This window comes from Balaenoptera acutorostrata, chromosome 5, assembly GCF_949987535.1.
Source record: "Balaenoptera acutorostrata chromosome 5, mBalAcu1.1, whole genome shotgun sequence".
NCBI lineage: Eukaryota > Metazoa > Chordata > Mammalia > Artiodactyla > Balaenopteridae > Balaenoptera > Balaenoptera acutorostrata.
In genome coordinates, this window is record NC_080068.1 from 122148793 (window position 1) to 122166807 (window position 18015).

An 18015-nucleotide genomic window follows, 5' to 3' on the forward strand; every position below is an offset into this window, starting at 1 on the left:
CTTTCCAGGTGTCTTCACTCTTGGTAACTGTATATTTTAATTTTACAGAAAAAAAGAAAAAGAAGAAAAGAAAGCCTTATTGTTAAGTTTCCATTCAGTGACTTATTGTAGATACAGATTCAGGTGTCGAACAACTCTTTACTGATGCCTACTCTGTGCCACTGTATTAGACTTTACAGAAAGAATGATGATCAAGAGAGAGGTCTTTCATGGCATCTTCTTCCTAGATAGTGAGGAAGACAATAAACAAATAAGCAAATAAATAAGCTAAATAATCACAGGTTGTGAAAAATGGTATGAGATGAATAAACAGAACACTGTGATAGAGATAAGCAGGGAGTTCTAGGTCAAGGATGACTTTTCCAAGAAGATGAAGTTAAAACTAAAGTATAGAGGATGAAAAGGAGTCAGCCACTTGGAGACTTAGGGGAAGGTGCTGTAGGTCAGGGTTTCTCAACCTTGGCACTATTGACATTTTGGACCATACAATTCTGTGTTGTGGAGGACTGTCTTGTCCATTGTGTGATGTTTAGCAGCATCACTGGCCTCAACCAACTGGATACCAGTAGTGGCACCCCTTCCCCATCCTAACTGTGACCGCCAGAAATGTATTGGCCTTTGCCGAATGTCCCCTGGGAGAAAAAAATCATCCCCAGTTGAGAACCACTGTTCTAGGCAAAGGGAATAAAGAATGTAAAATCCTTGAATAGCATGAGATGCTGTTAGGGAAGTAAGGATAGATCATTAGATCATTCAAGGGTCTGCAGGCCTTGGCAAGAATTTGGATTTTATTTTATGTAAATAGTAAGCCAATGAACAATTTTAAGTTGGGGAGTAACACATTGACATTTACAATAGGCTACTTTGGCTCCTGTGTGGGAAACAGATTTAAAACCATGAGGATAAATGAGATCTCAGGACCAGGCACTGTGGAACATTATTTATCTTCATTTAGAAGATAAAAGTAGACTGGAAAGTGTAAGAGAAAAACAGTATGAAAAGGAGCAACCAAACAGGTTGGAGGAAAGCCATGAAAGAGGATGGTGTTCCAAAAACTGGGAGGTGAGTCAAGGACGAAGTGGTCGACTGTAACTAGATTTTTCTGGTTGGCCTCATCATCAAGTCACAGACTGAAGATTTCTCTGGAATTGCACTGGCTTAGCTCATCTTCTTGCCTAACTACAATTTCCTCTACAAATCTTCTGTATCTAATTCCAAACTAAACAATCTGTTCAAGAACTTATAAAAGGCTTCCTATTATAGCCCTGCATTGGCCTTGTCCATTCCTGTTTCTAAAACTTTGCTCTTGAAGTAGTCATGTTTCCTCCTCAGTGCCTTCAAATATGCCTACCTATGAACCTTCCAAGCTGAAGCTCATAGCTCCCACAGAAGCTTTCCCCAACAATTTTCGTCCACATAGATGTCTCTATTCTCTAAAAAATCAACAAAACTTCCAGTTTTTCACTCTATCCGCTGAACACATTTGTTAAGCATCATTGCCTGGAAATACAACAATGAAAAAATATGGTCCCTGCTCTCTAGAAGCTTACTAAGAAAATAACACTTGTCAATATTTCCTTGATGCATTTAGGAAAAAAGGAGTCTGCCTCGTATCCAATCCTGAGGGAGCCATTCAGCTATTTCTCTATACTGTATTTCACTTTACCTCACCCAGCTGATTCATGCTTTGCCACGCCTTTAGATGTTGATTACCTCCTGGAACTACTGGATCACAGCTCCTCAGGATAGAATATTGCTATCTTACCACTTATCAGTGATAGGGTGAATATATCCTCAAGATGGTACATCTCCCAAAGTCTGAGTTATAATCACTCCAGAATAATAGTTAAGAGGCGTGTAAGTATGGTGGTGCTGATGATGTAATCTTTGGGTAGGCCTCATTCAAACAGTGTAAGATGATCTTCGGCATTCCAACTCTACTCCCTTTCATGATCTCAAGCCAGTGTGAGGTGCAGACATCTTTCTTTATTAATTTGGTTCCACCCAATAAATAACTATTGAATCAAACATACACACATATCCCCCAAGGACAAACAGTAATTCTCAGAGGCAATACATTTAAAACCTATGTTGTAACATTTCTAACTACAAAGTCTTCTAGGAGCAACTCCTGCCCTAAAATGCGGAGCACTGTCAATTTTCCTTTTTTCCATCTGTTTGCTTCAGGCTGCCCTCTTAATGCTTAACTTGTGACCTATTATAAGTCTATCATTTAAAACTCAGTCCTTAGAAATGCCAAGAACTGGTAGAAAGTTTGAAATTACACGATTAAAAAAGTGTACAGTCAGGGTTTAGTCAAAAAAATTTTTTAATTAATTAATTTTTGGCTGTGTTGGGTCTTCGTTACTGTGTGCGGGCTTTCTCTAGTTGCGGGGAGCGGGGGCTACTCTTTGTTGCGGTGCACAGGCTTCCCACCGTGGCGGCTTCTCTTGCTGCGGAGCACGGGCTCTAGGTGCGCAGGCTTCAGTAGCTGCAGCACGTGGGCTCAGTAGTTGTGGCTCACGGGCTTAGTTGCTCTGCGGCATGTGGGATCTTCCTGGACCAGGGATCGAACCTGTGTCCCCTGCATTGGCAGGTGGATTTTTAACCACTGTGCCACCAGGGAAGCCTTTAGTCAAATTCTTGAGCAAGGTGAACTGAAGGGCATTCTTCTATAATCTCGAAATGAGGAACGGAGATAGTATGAGTCTTCATTATCCACAGCCCAAATTATTTTTCAAGAGTGCTCTGTCAGTTACATTTGCAAAGAAATACAGTACAATTGTTATAATATGAATAAGTCCAGAAATGGTGAAAGAAGGGCAAGTCTGCCTCAGGAAGTTATGAAAGGTTCCAGGGAAGAAATAAGTACTCAACTGAGACCTAAAGGATCTTGAGAGAACCTAGTAGAATCAAAGAAGTGCAAGGAGTTCAGTATAGCTAGTGTGGAGTAAACGGGCAAGAATGGTAGATGAGATTAACAGTCTGGGGCCAGATCATGAAGAGGATGGGGGCACCTGAAAAAATCTTGGTGAGGAATATCACGATTATATTTTCATGTTAGAAAAACTATTAATAGGCTGGAGGTTGGACTGGAGTGGGAAATAACTAGACGCTATTGCAATAGTCAAGGGAGATGAGTTAGGAGAGATGATTACTTGATGGATTAAGACAGTGAGAATGGAGATTAAAAAGAGAGGTGGATTTGAGAGATCCTTAAGGAGATGAGTCAATAGAATTTGATATTAGGATAGAGGAAATGAAGGAAATGTAATATAGGGGTACCCATGGATTCTTGACTTGGGCAACTGGGTGCTATTATCTGAAATAGGGAATGAAAGCAGGCTGGTTCCAGATGGGTGGGAAGAGATATGGCACTAAGAATAGGGAATGGTAAAGATGCCCACGTCAATCTGGGACATAGTTAAGTACCTATATGAAATCCAAACGAAGATGGTGTTGCTTAAAAGTGTCTAACCTGAAGATATACATTTGGGAGTCCATGGTTCCCAGGATACTTAGTAGGCAAGTCCATCATGGGGAAGAGATTGCTCAAGGAGACAAGAGGACTAACAACAACAGAAAATGGATAGTTTGGAAACACAGAGGGCACACATAAGAAGAAAAATATTTAAAGTGCATCAAAGAGGTAGTTGCAGAACCAGGAGAAAGTGGCACTAAAGAAACCATGGGTAGAATTAATGGTGTTATTTTTTAAATGTAGAGTATTTTTTCCCTCATTCTCCAAACGTTTTAAATTTCCTGAAGGCAAGAACCATGTCTGAAATTTCATTGTATTTTCTTCAGTGCTCAATTCAGTGAAGGGAACATTAAATGTTCAATAAATTCTCATTGATTCAGTCCCAGGTACTCTTTGCTTATACCGACCTAAAACGTTTCTTCGTTCTGTTTCTTCAAATAAACGTTTAGAGTTACCTACGAGTTTAATCAGTATTTATAATCTCTATGTTGTACCTGCAACAGCTTTGAAATGAGTTCCAAAACCTTACTACTTATTGAGGGATCTGTAGACAGTGGGTTTTTCATTTGCTACTGTTCCTAAGAAACAAGTTATTCCAAAACAAAGTTTAGCCCATTTCCCAAGCATTAGCTTGCAACTTAAAACCTGTTGAAAGCACAGTTAAGGAGGCAGCCACATTTTTCTCACCACAATTAACCATTTAACCGGGTCGACGTGTTTATTAAGGCTTTCATTTTATTAATAGTCACGAAACAACCAGCTGGGGGATATACATTCATACCAATGGAAGTCATTTAACTGCAAACAGATGCTAAAGAGAACCGCGTATTCGCAAGGGTTTCGAAGCCAGGCAGTACAGGTTGTTTTCTCTGAGGCAACAACTCCTAACTTAAAGCCCAGTCCTTGGTGGATTCGCGTCCCTGAACTTAGAAAATACTGAATAAACAAACGACCAAGAGTATCAATAACCACCTCCACCTGAGGAACTATCCCTTCCTTCCCTCTACACCACACAGACCAACCTGCAGCCACCTTTCTCCAACAGCTAAGCCACAGCGCTCTGCTCCCGCCTTAAGAAAAATGGTCAAGCTCCTGCTCTCGCGGGATCTTGCGCCTCCGAGTAAGTCAACTGGATCGCGCGCCCCAACGAACCCCCGCGGGAACACAGTTCGGCAGGTCCGGAAAGCCGGGAAATCGCGTGCGGGGGCGGAGCCAGCTCGTTGAGTAAGAAGGCGGGGCCCGCTCCGAGGAGGCGGGGCGGGGGCGAGGCGGGGATTGGGGCGGGGCTGGCTCCCAGGACCTGTTGATCGCAGGTGTCGCTGCCCTGACTGGCGGTGTTGAGGCGTGTGCGCATGCTCCGTGCGCAGGATCGCGCTTTGGGCGGCGGAGACCGGTTGCCTCTGCTCTAGTTCTTGGTGAGCCCCGGTTACGGTGGCAGCTGTTGGTGTGTCAGCCTGTTGTCAGCTTGAGGCGGAGCTGGGCCAGCGGGAGGTAGAAGGCCCGTATTTCTCTACCTGAGCCACACGCTCCCCTCACTAAAAGGGCAGAGCTCAAGGTAAGTCTCCAAAACTAGTCCCTGGATGGAGGTCCAACGACCTGCTACCCCCATGGGCCTGACTCGGAGACCCTCATTCCAGTCCCAGGCCTCGTCTCTCCCCTCGCAGCCCCGCGACCTCCTCCCCCGCCCCACCCTCCTCGGGGCAGACTCAGGGTTCTTTGCCCGGGTTCTAGCGCCCGAGGTCACGCAGCTTCCCCGCCTCCTTCCCGCCGCGTCCGGGATCTGGCGGAGATGCCTTTGGCCAGGCTGGGGGCGCGCGCGGAGGGAGGAGGTGCTGTACTTACTGGGTCGTGGTTGTTAGTTGCTGCTGTGTTTGAGGGCTGGCCAGGGGCAGAACCTGGGATCCTGCTGGGTCACTTAGTGCATTGGGATTATGAATATTACGCTTACCTGGCGCCTGCCCCTCACTTTTCAAGCCACTGCCTCTCCCGAGCAGCAGCTTTTGAAAGGGGTCCAGGTAGTTATGTTTCCCTCTTTGGAGAAGAGATGATTCGTGAGAATCTTTGGGCTGGTGGTTTCTGGGTGGTAGTAGTAATTTAGAAAGTTAATGTTTAGCTTCTAAATGGCGACTTATGGGACGTTAACCAAACTACTTTTAAACATCGTTGGAGAACAGGAAGTACTTGCACAGGTGTAATACGAAGGGTTTCTAAAGCCTGCAATCTGAGCGTGCTCTGAGGTTTTGTTATCCTGCTACAAGGTTTTCTTTATCAATGCGAAGCCTGATTAATGCTTGCAAAGTGTACTGCAAGGCTTTATTTGTTAGATAGAAGAGTTTGCCAAATGTTTTCTCATCTGGAAAAAAATATGTATTTTTTTGCAAGGAGTTTTCAAGGCTGTTTCTGAGGGATGTTTAAATTTAGCAGGGTCTTTGTGATTAAGGTCTGATTCACTTTTAGTTCTGTTCTTTAAAGAAAAGCGTTGCTAATTCTCAATATTTAAAAGGAGGAGAAATTACTAACAAAATTCTGATTGAAATGAACTTTTGGCTAAGTTAGTACTTCTTGTTAGTTTAATTTTCTATGTCTTTTCAGTTCCATGATGATGATCTAGGTATAAATCCTTAATCTTGTAAAGAGAAACTAAAACAAACGAAACTTATTTTGCAAAATCAGAATATATGATTTATCTACCATTGTCATAATTCCAAATAGACAAACTCACTGTAGGTAGGAGTTAATTATGTTCTGAAAAAACAAGGTTTTTTTGTTTTTATTTTACATTTTAGACGTTTTTAAAACGAGCTCTTTGGACAATTTGTTTAGGTTCATGATTACTGGTGATAAATCATGATGGTGATTTATTCAACTCAACTCACTGGTAGTTAGTGTATTTTTTACTAGAGTGTGAAAAATAAGCAACCAAGAACAGATCTTTCCGTTTCCCTATTAACTAAAAAAACCTTTTTATAAATGTATGTAGATTGCATATAGTTCATGGAACTTGACACCAGTAGTCATTCATTAATATTATTTTCTTTAGAAGATACGAAAAAATAGTTTTTACAAAGAAAGCAATTTTAATGGTGGAAGGGCACCATTTTTCACCTAGTTTTCTTTTTCTTAAAAAAAAAGAAAAAAATCACAAAACTTATAGTTTTAGTATGTTCTGTGGTTCCAGATCTTTTCTATTATTTAGTGTCAAATGTTTATTTTAAACTGTGTAGTATCAAATACAATTTTGGGATCATGGTTTAGGAGCTTGTTTTAGCAAGACAGAGTTTAAAGATGAAAATTCTGTTTTAAGGTAGTGTGCACATTCAAAAGTCAAAATCACAGTTATTTTCCCTGCTGGAACTGTTTGGAACTCACCTATCATGCTAGAAAGGACATTTTTTACCCTACAATTTTGCAAAAATATGTTTGAAATCTATAAAGTGGTAGATTGAGCTATCCTACAGGGATGTTTAGTTACTAAAATATTTAGCAGATCTTGGTATTTGACAGCTTTAACTCTAAGGTTTTTCTTAATTATAGTCCCTACAGTAAGGTAACTTAGATATTTCACCTGGAAGTATTTTGAACACAGGGTGTGCTAGATATGTTTGGGCTCAAAAGATTGTCAGTATAGCCTACTCTTGCTCATGAGCTCTTGGATTAAAGGAGGAAGTGTGCTAATTTATGTCATATTTGGAGAGATAGCTACTAATTAGTGATGATACATATGTAACATTAGTGTATTATTAATTTTGTACAGATGTAACGATTTTAGAAAATTTTGCATTACAGTATATGCACACAATAGGAACAAGAAATGTTCTACCACAGATAAAATCGTCAGAGGTTATTTAAACTTTAAATAACTATTTAATATCCTAATCTTGGCTAGTTATTTTCTTTAAATAATAGGAATACTACATATATAGAATATTTAGGCTGAAGTATTTGTTCTTTGCTTTTCCAAGTTAATCCATATCCTCTATCAGCAGTTCTTTTATAAACTAAGGGTACATGATTAGAACTGTGGTCTGTGGTTAGGACTGAATTTTAATGTAATTGTTTTTCTTTGGAATCATATACATTCTTTTTTTTTTCTTCCTTTTTAATTTTAGTCCCATGAATTTTATTTTGTGCTTTACAAACATTATTCTAAGGCGTCCATAGGCTTCATTAGGCCATCAGAGGTGTCCATGACATACCCCAGAGTGCCACAAACCATTGCATATAGTTGAAGAAATTTTGTTTTAGATGAGTCACTTCAGAAAAGTTGCTTCATATATTTGTAATTCATCAGAAAATAAAATGTTATACAACATAAATCATATTTCAATATCTTAGCTGTTTTAATGAATAAAGTCAGTTACCTGTTGTGGTATTTTTGAATTAACTTGGAAATAATTACATTAGTCTTCTATTTTTACAAATATTGACCTGCAAAAAGCAGTTTGAAGAAATACTTTTCCTTTGGAATTTGGAAGGTTTTTTTTTTACTTACTTTTTGTGCTTTTCCAAGCTAGCAAATTTATTCAGTAAATATTTATTCACCTATTGTTGTATGCTAGGCACTAGAGATTGGAAAATTAATAAGATAATGTTGAAGTAGTCAGAAATAAGAGTTCTACCTTTCCTAAGCCTTGTCTCTGGCTATTCCCAATCCTCCCCCAACTGCATTGAGTTTCCAAAGATAAAATAGTCTTTTTCTTACACCCTTGCTTTTGCAAGGTGCTGCTTCCCTTCTCTTCCAGCTTCCCAGTTATCCATACCACACCTGTGAATTATCTTCATTTTTGGTTACCACTGTATTTTTTACATCTCATTGTTAAAGATTTATATTGTGTCGCTATAGAGGGAAGAGGGAAAAACTAAGGGAATGAAGATGATATGTGTATTGCATCTTAAGTGTAAGGAGGATACTGGATGGACAGCACAAGGGTTGGTAATGCAGGTGCGGGGAGCATTCTTACGACCCAGAGACATGATGTGAGCAATGTCAAGGTGCATTTTGGGTGCGCTAGTTATTGTTTATGGCTGGATGGATTGTCCTGTTATTTATGAATTAAAATCGTCATTAAGGAAGTTTTGAATTTTTCTGAAAAATTGTACGTAGGTTGAATTTTTCTAAATTAAGTCTTCTCTGTTGCTTACATTGTTATTTCAGAGTTGCTTTCCCTTTCTTTCTGATGCATTGCCTTCTAATATTGTAACTCATTTCTCTTTCTCTAGCCCAAACAGCTTGTAAATGAATGTTTAAAATAATACTATGGTGAATCCACTTGTAAAGTGAAGCATTCCCAAACATTTTTTTGTAAATTAGAATTTTTCATATTTTTTTTTTTTTTACTTTACTTATTTATTTATTTATTTTTGGCTGTGTTGGGTCTTCGTTTCTGTGCGAGGGCTTTCTCTAGTTGTGGCGAGCGGGGGCCACTCTTCATCACGGTGCGCGGGCCTCTCACTATCGCAGCCTCTCTTGTTGCGGAGCACAGGCTCCAGACGTGCAGGCTCAGTAGTTGTGGCTCAGTCGCTGTGGGCCTAGTCGCTCCGCGGCATGTGGGATCCTCCCAGACCAGGGCTCGAACCCGTGTGCCCTGCATTGGCAGGCAGATTCTCAACCGCTGCGCCACCAGGGAAGCCCCAAATTTTTCATATTTTAAGTTTTCTTAAAGTAGGATAGCTCTATAAATGAAACTGCTTTTTTTCTACTAAGAATGACTTATTAATAGATTTTAAAATTTAGAAATTAATACTTTATTGTACAGTTTATCTGATGCCACTAATCTGGATTAAGGCTTTAGTCAAGATTGATATGTCAGTTTAAGGAAATGGAGAAATAATAAAATGAGGTATAAAATATCATAATACAGCTTTTACTTTTTCTTCAAATGTGTATTTATATTGTTAAAAAATCATTTTATATCGAAGATTGTATTTTTGCTGTCATTATAATTAGCTTGCCTTTACCGAGTGCCTGCTATGTTTTGGGCATTTATTAGGTATTTTATACATGGTTGACGATTCTTATAATAATTCTATGTACTTTTTTATATAGATTATGATTACAGATTATGGACCTCATCTGCTTTTAATGATTGAGTAGTTGAGTAATGTGCTTTGTTGGCGGAAGCTTTACAGAGGTAGAATAATTGGGAATCATGAGGTCCGTATCAAAACATGGATTCCATCCTTGTCAAGAACACATCAGGGCATTCTTTGTTTACCAGGTACTTTGTGCTTTGGCTTCTTCTAAACTTCTCAGCCTGCACAATAAGCTCCTGCCCCTTTAATGACGGCCCTCCCTGTTTTTAGGTGAGCAGGCTGTTTGAACCCTGGAAGATTTTTCCTCCTATAAGGTACTGCTGTATAGGCCTGAGATAATCTTACCTCCTTGTCAGTATAGTACTGACACTAACCTAGCTGCAAGGTGATGGGAAATTGTCCTGTACCCTTAGTGCCTAGGTCATCTTTGTTGATTTCAGAGGGTTTGTTGATTGAGGTTTCACTTTATTTCCTGAGCTTCATTCAATAAGTATTTAATAACTACCTACCATGTACTATGCATTGTTCTAGATGCTTGGAATTCACTTTATATTCTAAGAGGATTGGGAGGAGAAACAATAATAAACAATAATAAAAATAATGAATCAATCGTATACTATATTAGTTGGTGAAGAATGCCAAGGAGAAAAGAAAAAATAGATCAGGGAAAGGGGAATTGGGAACGTGGAGTGGGTTGCAATTTTAAATAAGTACAGGCCTCATATAGAAGGTGATTTTTGAGCACAGCAATCATGCAGTGAGCCAAGGAGAAGCCCTGTGGGTATCAAGGGGAAGTGTATTCCAGGCAGAGGAATAGATAGTGTAAAGGCTTTAGAGCAGGAGTTTTCATGGTGGCCCATGAAGCTGAAAGGGAGAATGTAAAGGGAAAGTAGTTAGAGTTGAAGTTAGAGGTGAGAAGATGGGCGGGTGTTACATAATAAGAAATATATATTTGGTATCTGGCTGTTTCCTGGCACACAACTCCTAAAACTCTTGGAATCTACAAAGTGATAAAAGTTTTCTGTGTGCTAATGAGATGACTGGTGGCTGGAGGTTAGCCTCAGGGTGGGAACTTATTGCCAGGAAACCAACCATGTGATTAGAGGATTGGAACTTTCAGCCCCCCGCCTCCCCCCGCCCCCCCCCCACCCCTTCAGGGAGGCGAGAGGTGGAGATTGAGCTACTCACTAATGGCCAGATATTTAATCAAGCATGCCTACGTAATGAAGCCTCCATAAAAAGTCCTAACTTAAGGGGTTCAGAGAGCTTTTGGGTTGGGGAAGTTGTGGAGGTGCTGGGAGGGTGGCGTTTGTTGAGAGGGCATGGAAGCTCCCCTTCCCACATACTTTGCCCTATGCAGGTCTTCCATCTGGCTGTCCCTGAGTTGTATCCTTTTAAAATAAACTTGAAATCTACTCAAGTAAGCTATTTTCCAGAGCCGTGCTAGCAAGTGAATTGAATCCATGGAAGAGGTCGGTGGGAACCCCTAACTTATTGGTTATTGATCAGAAGTACAGATGACAACTTGGGACTTGTGGTTGGTGTCTGAAGTGGGGGGGTCAGTCTGGTGGGACTGAGCCCTTGACTTGTGGAATCTTACCCTAACTCCGGTAATGTCAAATTGAGTTAAATTATAATTTCTGCTGAGCATTAGAGAATTGCTTGTTGTGTAAAAACCCACACATCTGGGCTCAGAAGTGGTGTGAGAGTATAGAATAAAGTGTTTTTTACTCTTAGCAGGTTGTATGGGCTTTGCAGGCCATTATAGAGACTTTTTGGTTTTTAATCTGAATTAATAAGGACCCATTACAAGGTTTTGAGCAGAGGGATGACTTTATGATTTAATTTTAGAAGGATTTCTTGGTCTAATCTTGGGGATAGACTGTAAGGGGTAAGGGTAGAAGCTAGGAGATAGTTAGGAGTCTGTTCTGGCAATCCTGGGAAGAGCTGATGATGGCTAAGACCAGAATAGTAGAAGTGGAGGTGGTGAGAATTGGTCACATTCTGACTGAGATATGCAAGAAAGAGGAGTCAAAGATGATACCAAGATATTTCTTCTGAGCAACTGGGATGATGAAGTTACCATCAGCTAAGATGGGGAAGAAGATGTAGGTAAAACAAGAGTTCAGTTTGGGACTTTGTCAAGGCAAAGGAATGTTAGGTTATGCCTGCTTTGGCATGCTTTTCTTCTGAAGATGATGTCTTAAAGCAGATTGCCGTAAGCCATTGCCTTTAATGTTCATACTCTGTGTCCTGGATACACATGCACTCTTGTTTTTCTCTAATTAGTTACCAGTGAAAACTTGTGATTAGTAAAAGCCAGAAGAAATAAAGCACAGTTCTTTATTGTATGCAAAGAAACTGAGCAAAAAAAGTACAAAACATTGAAAATTACTTAAAATTTGCTGTTTTTGGTGGTGGTGGTATAGATTGTCCTTATTGCTTTAGTTTTATTTTCTGTGTTTGTTTTATAAATTTTCTAGTATAGTCTTCTCCAGTTCCTCTATTTGTAGAGTGACAGTGGTTTTCTCTATCAAAGGACATCTATTCTTCAATTATCTTTCTTACTGTAATCCTTCAACTTTATAAAAATGAGATAGCTCTATAACGAATGAGTTTTTTTTATTGCTTTAACTTGCTACATATTTATATATAGGTGTATGTATCTGTATACCTATAGATAGCTTGCAATCTAGTTATCTAAAATAAAGCCTTAAATACTTTTACTAGTAAGATGAATAGTTGTAATATATCAGTGAAAAGTCTTAAGTGTGTCCTTGAGTAGCTGTATTGCTTATTTGTGAAAAGATATTAAAATGAAATTTCACTTTACAGTTTGATGGCTGGGCCAGGGTACTATTAAGAATAACTTCAATTGCTTTATTAACAGTGATTCTGTACGACTATACTACTGCTATTCTATCCTACTATACCTAGACTGTAGTTATTTCTAATTTCCTTTATGCAGTATTTATATGTATTTTAGATATCTATATAAAAAACAAATACTATTTTATAATCAAAACCCAATATACTTAAAAGAACAGATAAAGGAGTCTCATGGCTTTATCAGCTATTGTGTTAGTTTCCTAGGGTTGCTGTCACAAAGTACCACAAACCAGATAGCTTAAAACAATAGAAATTTATTCTCTCACAGTTCTGGAGGCTGGAAGTGCAAAATCAAGGTGTTGGCAGGATTGGTTCCTTCTCAGGGCTCTGCATAGAATCCTTCCTTGCTGTTTTCTAGCTTCCAGTGGTGGCTATCAATTCTTGGTTTTCCTTGACTTGTAGCTGTATCATTCTAACCTCTGCCTGTCATCTTCACATGGTATTCTCTCTGTGTGTGTGTGTGTGTGTGTGTGTGTGTGTCTTCTTCTAATGACTTCTGCTAGTCTTTTGGATTAGGCCTCATCCTAATGACCTCTTCATAATCTAATTACATCTGCAAAAACCCTGTTTCCAAATGAGGTCATGTCCAGAGGTTCTAGAGGTTAGGTCTTCAAAATATCTTTTTTTTTTTCTCTTGGTGTTGGGGGGGGGGACACACAATTTAACCATAAAATGAGTCCAATTTAAGCTATTATTACCATTTACCTAGACTGTTCTAGTAGCCTAATCAAATCACTGTTTGTTAGAATTTGAATAAATTCTATGTAGCCTAGTCTTCTCCGTTTTAAAAATAGGGAAAGAAATTTACCCCAACTAAAGACTTTTGTGTGCTGTAGATTTCCTAATTATTTAAGGTACTGGGCTTAAAATTTGGGGGAAGAAAATGGAGTTAGTATCTAGAGTAACGAAGGAAAGAAGCCCTGGAATCTTGCTTTTTGGGGTTAACTTATTACTGGTAAAGCACTGATTCATAAGAAAGCAGCAGTGATTTTCTTTCTCTCCTTTCCCCCCCTCCCCCTTTCAAACTCCTGGCACATTTTCAAGTTCAAATTCAAAATTTTAAATCATAAGTTTGAAATACTTGCGTAAGATAAAATTGTCAATCCTTCTCAGACTTTTCCAATTAATTGAAGAGGAGAGAATACTTCCAAACTCATATACAAGGCCAGCTTTACACTGATTCCAAAGGTAAATAAGGACGCTATAAGAGAAGAAAACAATAGGCCAATATTGCTGATGAATATAGATGCAGAAATTCTCAATAAAACATTAGCAAACCAAATTCAATAGCACATTAAAAGGATCCATCACCATGATCAAGTGGAATTGATCCCTGGGATGCAAGGGTGGCTCAACATTTGCACAATAAGTGTGATATACCACATTAATAGAAGGAAAGTTAAAAATCATGTGAGTATCTCAATAGATGCAGAAACAGCATTTAGCAAAGTTCAACTTACTTTCAATATAAAAGTTCTCAACAAAGCGGGCGTAGAGGGAACATACTTCAACATAATAAAAGCCATATTTTTAAGCCCACAGCTAACATCAGACTCAACTCCAAAGCTTTTCCTCTAAGATCAGGAAGATGAGGGTGCCCACTCTCACCACTCCTATTCCACATAATACTGGAAGTTATAGACAGGGCAGTTAGGCGAGAAAAAGCAATAAAAGGCATCTACATCAGAGAGAAAGAAGTAGAGTTTCTCTGTTTACAGATGGCACGATATTGTATATAGGAAATTCTAAAAGCCACCAAAAATCTTTTGGAACTAAAAAATAAATTCAGTAAAGTTGCAGGATACAAAATCAACATACAGAAATTTGTTACATTTCTATGCACTAACAATGAATTGTCCGAAAAAGAAAGAACTAAAACAGTCCCATTTATAATAGCATTAAAGACAATAAAATACTTAAGAATAAATTTAACCAAGGAAGTAAAAGATCTGTACACTAAAAACTATAAGATGTTGATGAAAGAAATTGAAGCCAAACAAAGAAATGGAGATACCCCACGTTCATGGATTGGCAGAATTAATATTGTTAAAATGTCTATACTACCAAAAGCCATCTATAAATACAGTGCATTTCCTATAAAATTCCCATGATATTTTTCACAGAAAGAGAAAAACCACTTCTAAAATTTGTAGGGAACCACAAAAGACCCAAAGCTATCCTAAGAAAGAAAAACAAAACTAGAGGCATCACACTTCCTGATTTCAAACTGTAGTACAAAGCTATAGTAATCAAAACAGTATGATTGGGGCTTCCCTGGTGGCACAGTGGTTAAGAATCTGCCTGCCAATGCAGGGGACACGGGTTCGAGCCCTGGCCTGGGAAGATCCCACATGCCGCGGAGCGGCTGGGCCCGTGAGCCACAACTGCTGAGCCTGCGCGTCTGGAGCCTGTGCTCCGCAACGAGAGAGGCCGCGACGGTGAGAGGCCCGCGCATCGCGATGAAGAGTGGCCCCCACTTGCCACAACTGGAGAAAGCCCTCGCACAGAAACGAAGACCCAACACAGCCAAAATCAATCAATCAATCAATCAAACATACGCATCTGATTCAAGATCCTCATTAAAAAAAAAAAAAAAAAAAAATCTAAAACAGTATGATACTGGTGGGGTGGCCAAGGGTTGCAGAGTAAGAAGACCTTGAGCTCGCCTCTTCCCATGAATACACCAAAATTACAAATATTTACAGAGAAACTATTAGTGAGTAAAACCAGAAGACTAGCAGAAAATACGTTCTACAACTAAAGATATACACGAGACAGGTAAGAGGGCAGAGATGCAGTATAGTAAAGACCCATAACCCCCAGGTTAGACACCCACAAATGGGAGGATAACTACAACTGCAGAGGTTCTCCCCAAGGAGTGAGTGGTCCATACCCCACATCGAGCTCCACAGCCTGGGAGTCCTGCACTGGGAAGATGAGACCCCAGAACATTTGACTTTGAAGGCCAGTGGTGCTTACTTTCTAGAGAGCCAGAGGGCTGTGGAAAATAGAGCCTCCCTTCCTAAAGGGTACATACAAAATCTTACATGCTCTAGGACCCAGGGTAAGCAGTAATTTAAAAAGGACCCTGGATCAGTCTGAGTTGCTGATCTTGGAGGTGTTCCTGGAGAGACGGAAGGCAGCTGGGGCTCATCCTGGCCATAGACAGTGGTGGCACCATTTTTGGGAGCTCATTCTACCACATGGACATTGGTGCTGGCAAGCATCATTTGGGACTCTTCTCTCTAGCTTATTAGTGCTGGGACCCGGCCAGGCCCACTGGCCTGTCAGCACAAATACTAGGATGCCTCAGGCCAAGAAACTAGCTGGCCTGAGGCTCAGCCCTACCCACCAGCAGGACTGCTGCTGTAAGATCTTATGAGCCCACAGCCACTGTAGGACCCAGCTCCACACACTGGTGTGCTGGCACTAGCACCAGGACCCCACAGCCAGGGACCTTAGAACTCCACCCAAGAGTGGGCCAGCACTAACCCTGGGATCCCCTGGGCCTCAGTCTCACCCACCAGCAGGCCAAAGCACCAGCTCCAGGAACCTGCAGCCAGGCCCCAGGACCTGGCTCCACTCACCAGTGGGGCAGCACTAGCTCCAGGATCTGCCCTTACCTGCTAGTCACTGGGCAGGAACCAGGCCTGGGAACCCCTGGGCCCTGGCCCCACCCATCTGTGGACAGACACCAGCCCCAAGACCAACACAGCCCCTCAGCCAGCCACCTTGGGATCTGGCCCCACCCACCGGTAGGCTAACATTAGCTTTGGGATACACCAGACCCCACAGCCAGCTGTGTCAGAATGGGCTCTGCTCACCAGCATGCCCACACCAGTTCCAAGATCCCCTAGGGCCCTGCAGCCAGAGAACTGGGAACCCAGCTCTGTCCTCCAGTGAGCTTGCACTAGCCTGGGATCTCCTAGGCCTGGCCCCATCCACCAGCAGCTCGCCACCAGATTGGAGACATGTTGGACCCCTCAGCCAGCTGCCCCAGGATCCAGCTCCACTCACCAGTGGGCTAGCAACAGCTTTGGGACACCATGGACCCTGCAGACAGCTGTGTCAGGAATTAGCCCCATCCACCAGCAGGCTGACTCTAGAATGAAGACCCCCACTCCTGCAGCCACCTACTCCAAAACCTGGTTCCACCCACCAGTGGGGTAGCAGTAGTTCCAGGACCGCCTCTACCCCGGGCCCCACAGCCAGCAGCCTTGTGAACTGGCCCCACCCACCAGCAGCTGGCAGTCTCCACGCAAAACAGTGCCTGGCAGTCAACCAGAATGGCAGCCAGCCATGCCTACTAGACTGCCCACAGTAGTCAGCCCACCACAACAGCACACTCCCTTCTGGTTGTTAGAGCTATTTCAAGAGCACACGGAACATTCTCTGGGATAGATCACATGCTAGGCCATAAAACAAGCTGTGGTGGATTTAAGAAAATTGAAATCATATCAACCATCTTTTCTGACCACAACTCTTTGAGACTAGAAATCAACTACAAGAAAAAAACTACAAAAAAACCCACAAACATGTGGAGGCTAAACAACCAATGGATCACTAAAGAAATCAAAGAGGAAATTTAAAAATACCTAGACACAAATGAAAATGAAAACACAACAATCCAAAACCTGTGGGACACAGGAAAAACAGTTCTCAGAAGGGTTTATTGTGATACAAGCTTACCTCAGGGAAGAAGAAAAATCTCAAACAACCTAACCCTACACCTCAAGGAACTAAAGAAAGAAGAACAAACAAAACCCAAAGTTAGTAGAAGGAAACAAGTCATAAAGGTCAGAGCAGAAATAAGTGAAATAGAGACTAAAAAAAAAGCACTAGAAAAGATTAATAAAATTAAGAGCTGGTACTTTGAAAGGATAAACAAAACTAATAAACTAATAGCCAGAATCATCAAGAAAAAAGAGGAGAGGACCCAAATCAATAAAATCAGAAATGAAAAAGGAGAAGTTACGATCGATACCACAGAAATAAAAAGGATCCTAAGAGATTACTATGAACAATTATACACCAATAAAATGGGCAGCCTAAAAGAAATGGACAAATTTCTACAAATGTACACCCTTCCAAGACTGAACCAGGAAAAAATAGAAAATATTAGCAGACCAATTACTGGTAAAGAAATTGGATCAGTAATTAAACAACTCCCAAAAAATGGAAGTCTGGGACCAAATGGCCTCACAGCTGAATTCTACCAAACACTTAAAGAAGAGTTAACACCTATTCTTTTCAAACTATTCAAAATATTGAAGAGAGGGGAACACTTCCAAACTCATTTTACGAGGCCAGGATCACCCTGATAACAAAACCAGGCAAAGATATCACAAAAAAAAGATTACTGACCAATATCACTGATGAACATAGACACAAAAATCCTTAACAAAATATAAGGAAATTGATTTCAACAATACATTAAAAAGGTCATATGTCATTGTCAATTTATCCCAGGGATGCAAGGATGGTTCAATATCTGCAAATCAGTGTGATTTCCCCGTTAGCAAATTGAACAATAAAAATCATATGTTCGTCTCAGTGGATGCAGGTAAAGCTTTTGACAAAATTCAATATCCATTCATTATAAAATTTCTCAA

The 18015-nt window shown here is 40.6% G+C and overlaps 1 protein-coding gene across 2 annotated transcripts in view; it reads left to right on the plus strand.

The window, feature by feature from the left end:
• The first annotated feature begins 4773 nt into the window (after positions 1-4773).
• USP53 (ubiquitin specific peptidase 53) overlaps positions 4774-18015 on the plus strand; it is a 75519-nt gene continuing 62277 nt past the window's right edge. For both annotated transcript variants that reach the window (XM_057547268.1, XM_057547267.1), the window contains exon 1: positions 4774-5036. The gene's annotated coding sequence lies outside the window, so the exon portion shown is untranslated. The remainder of the gene's footprint in view (positions 5037-18015) is intronic.